Below are 3,745 nucleotides of genomic sequence, written 5' to 3' on the forward strand. Positions count from 1 at the left end.
GTGCAGTGGCGCGATCTCGGCTCACTGCAAGCTCCGCCTCCCGGGTTCACGCCATTCTCCTGCCTCAGCCTCTCCGAGTAGCTGGGACTACAGGCGCCCGCCACCACGCCCGGCTAATTTTTTTTTGTATTTTTAGTAGAGACGGGGTTTCACCGTGGTCTCGATCTCCTGACCTCGTGATCCACCCGGCTCGGCCTCCCAAAGTGCTAGGATTACACGCGTGAGCCACTGCGCCCGGCCAGATGTTTCCACTTTTTAACTATTATGAATAATGCTGTGGAGGAGAGGACGTATGAAATGGTGAAGCACAGGGAATTTTCAGCAGTGAAACTATTTCGCATGACGCTGTATTGGGGATTTAGGACATTATGTAATTGCCAAAACCCATAATCTGTGAAACTCAAAGAATGAACTCTAATGTAAACTATGGACTTTAGTTGATAATGACGTATCAACAGTGGTTCATCAATTGTAACGAATGGACCACACTAATACAACATACTAATAGGAGAAATTGTGTGCTGGAGGACAGGGGAGCCTAGGAGAACTCTCTGTACTATCCACTCAAGTTTTCCGTAAACCTAGAACTGTTCTAAAACAAAAAAAAGTCTATTAATTTGTTTTAATTAGGATGCAGCAGCCCCATATCAAGGTTTTGGTGGCATCCTGTTATTGTGTGGTTAGTGCTTGGCATTGAAGTGCACCAACCTGGAGTCAGAGCAGTTGGAGATTTCAAGGCCTGTGCCATTTGCCTCTAACCCTGGCGTGCCCCCGGAATACAGATAGCAGATCGGTTAAGGAGAAGCAGCCTCAGCAATCTAGACAGTGCAGGTTTCTGGTAAGGACAGGTAAAAACCATCTAGGTGGGCAGAACTTGGTGAAGACTAGAAACCACTGAGACTCAGCAGCTGCCCCAGTGGCACCAACAAATCAAAGGAGGGGGCTAGGAAGAGCTAAGGGTTACTGGATGAGCTCTCTGCCTGCAAGACAGAAGCAGATCCAGAGATTTTGGTAAATAATGTAGGTTTCAGTACAGTGTGATCTCTTCAAAAAAGTAAAGAGAACAAAAAGGAAAGAAAAAGAGCATGAGAGAGAAAGAAAAAGAAAAGAAGAAAGGAAGAAAGGAAAGAAGGGAGGGAGGGAGGGAAGGAGAAAGAAAGGGAGGGAGAGAGGGTGGGTGGGAGGGAGAGAGGGTGGGTGGGAGGCAGGGAATGAATAAAGAGAGACAGAGAGCTGGAGGGAAGGAAGGAAGGAAAGAAGGAAGGAAGGAAGGAAATGAACAAATTTACATGAAGATGAGAACAGTGGGGAAACTTACACCACCAATATTTTCCATGAACAGGAACATGCTAACTAGTTATCAGAGAAAGATGCGCTACTGTAAAACCATATACTGTTTCCATGGGGTACAACCCCTTCCTCCTCCTCTGAAATTCACACATTCTGTCTCTGGCCCACTGTTGCCAGAGACACTGAGTCTTGTTTTTGGATAAGTTCTGGTGCTCACAAGAATGAGATGAGACAGTGCAGCCCAGAACACCAGCACACGAACTTCCCTGTTGCTCCTTGTCCACTCCAGAAGCTACCTGGCTGCAGCTGGGGGCCTCAGCCCCTAGGTCTGATGTCATCCATTTGCCTTTCTCACTGGACTTCTCTCCTTGCACTGGCTCCCACTCCTCCAAGACCTGTGGGTGACCACATGAGAAGAACACAAACAGGCCATGCCCCTTTCTTTCTCCCCCTCTCAATGCCTGTAGTGGTGGGTTCCGTGGGGTAGTGACCTGAGATTTACTCACTGTGGGGCCTCTAGCCCAGGGCAGGGCCTGGTACCTAATAGTCACCCCATGAATGCGCAGTGAAAGAAGGCGTCCACCACAAGGTCCTGGGAAACCAAGAATTACACTGTGGCCCATAAATCCTAAGTCCTACAGGATTCTGGAATGGGAGATGGGAAAGGCCTTCAAAAGTGGCCACTTTTAACCCATTATACTGGCAACTGAGCCATGTTTCCCCATCCTGGACATATCCAGAGGGCACTGCCTAAAACCAGACACATCTCCCCACCCAGGACAGTGTAAGGGCCTTCGCCTGGGGGACGCAGGTGGACAGGGAGGGGGTGAGCCACAAAAGCTGAAGAGCAGAAAGCAGGTGAAAGGGGACAGTAGGGTGGAAACAGAGAGAAATGGGGACAGAGAACGGGGGGTGAGAGGGGAAGAGCGAGGAGAGGGATACAGATCTAGCCAGTAAGGAAAAGTCCTGGAGAGAACACTGTCCTCTCCTGAACTAAAATCACTTCCTCCTGACCACAGCACTGCAGGTCATGGGCGGCACACGCTGTGGATATTTGTTCATTCATTTAGCAAATATGTATTTAATATCTGTTTCATGCCAGGCAAGGCCCTGCGATGTTTAGAAACCTTGGCATCCTCCCTTAACATCTGAGTCATAATAGAAAGAGGACTATCTGACCCCACCGAGCTGGCAATGCCTCGGGATTTTTACCTGTTGGATCTGGCAGCTCTTGATGTCAGCCCACACCATGTGAGGCTGCTCTTGGGGCACCGAATGGGGAAGTTTCTACATCAGGGCCTTGGAGAGTCCACTGGAAGCCCTGGACAGTGGGAGTCGGTGGCATCCCCAGTGTGGAGGCCAAGAACACACAGCACTGAAGCTCCAGACACCCTCAGGAGGACGGCAAGGGACAACTGGCTGGTGAGAGCCTGGGTCACCAGGAACCTTCGCCTGAGTCTAAACAGGATTTGCCTTCAGATTGCCTGTGAGATAAAAGAGAGAAATCAAGGTTAACATTGAGATTTGGGGCTTCAGCAACTTGAAGGATGGAGCTGCCATTTACGGAGACTGGGAAGACCCAGGGAAGAGCAGGTTGAAAGGTGGTGGGGAACTAGAGGTGGCTGGGTTTCTGTCATATGTAATCAACAGTCCTGACCAGCCTGGGCAACATAGAAAGACCCTGTCTTGGAAAATAAAAAATGAAAAATAAGTTGAGCATGGTGACACATACTTATAGTCTCAGCTACTTGGGAGGATGAGGCAGGAGGATTCCTTGAGCCTTCAGTTAGAGGTTAGTGAGCTATGATGGCACCACTGTACTCCAGCCTGGGGGGAAAAAATAGAGTCCTGACTAAATACTACAGAAGCCAGGGAAGTTTTCACAAAGTAAGTAATATTTGAGGCAGATCTTAGAGAACAAGAATTCCATTATTTCTGTTAGGGAATTAAGAGAGTGTGGGTGTCGTTAGTTAATTCTTACTGAACTATCTTTGGAATCCCATCTACTGGTCTAGCTGGTCTATCTGTACACGTATATTCTATATGTTGTCTCACTGAGCTTTCACTAGGTTATGCTACAGTAACAAAAGCCCCAAAATCTCAGCAGCTACACATACAAAGGATTATTTTTCATTGACATTTCCTTTCATGGCAGGTTGACTGTGACTCTATTCTATACAAGCTATTTTATTTGTTAGATGGTGAAAACTGTGATACTTGGAGATTGTTGAATATGGTATTAGTATGTTCATTCATTCATTCATTTAAGAAATATTTATTCAATATCTGCTTCATGCCAGGCAAGGTCAAGTACTGAGAATATAGTGCTGAATAAAAGAGACAAAATCTCAGGCCGGGCGCGGTGGCTCACGCTTGTAATCCCAGCACTTTGGGAGGCCGAGGCGGGCGGATCACGAGGTCAGGAGATCGAGACCATGGTGAAACCCCCTCTCTA

General features: G+C 47.7%; 1 long non-coding RNA gene across 3 annotated transcripts in view; it reads right to left on the reverse strand.

The window, feature by feature from the left end:
• Window positions 1-250: 250 nt before the first annotated feature.
• Window positions 251-3,745, reverse strand: part of LOC116812988 (uncharacterized) — a 7,497-nt gene continuing 4,002 nt past the window's right edge. For 2 of the 3 annotated variants that reach the window (XR_004370856.2, XR_009214753.1), the window contains 2 exons: window positions 2,503-2,774; window positions 251-1,685 (listed from right to left, as the gene is read on the reverse strand). This is a non-coding gene — a long non-coding RNA (uncharacterized LOC116812988). Of the gene's footprint in view, window positions 1,686-2,502; window positions 2,775-3,022; window positions 3,118-3,745 lie in introns of all 3 variants that reach the window. The other variant, XR_009214752.1, reaches the window with a different exon arrangement.

This window comes from Hylobates moloch, unplaced genomic scaffold (genome assembly GCF_009828535.3).
Source record: "Hylobates moloch isolate HMO894 unplaced genomic scaffold, HMol_V3 SCAFFOLD_9, whole genome shotgun sequence".
Lineage (NCBI taxonomy): Eukaryota > Metazoa > Chordata > Mammalia > Primates > Hylobatidae > Hylobates > Hylobates moloch.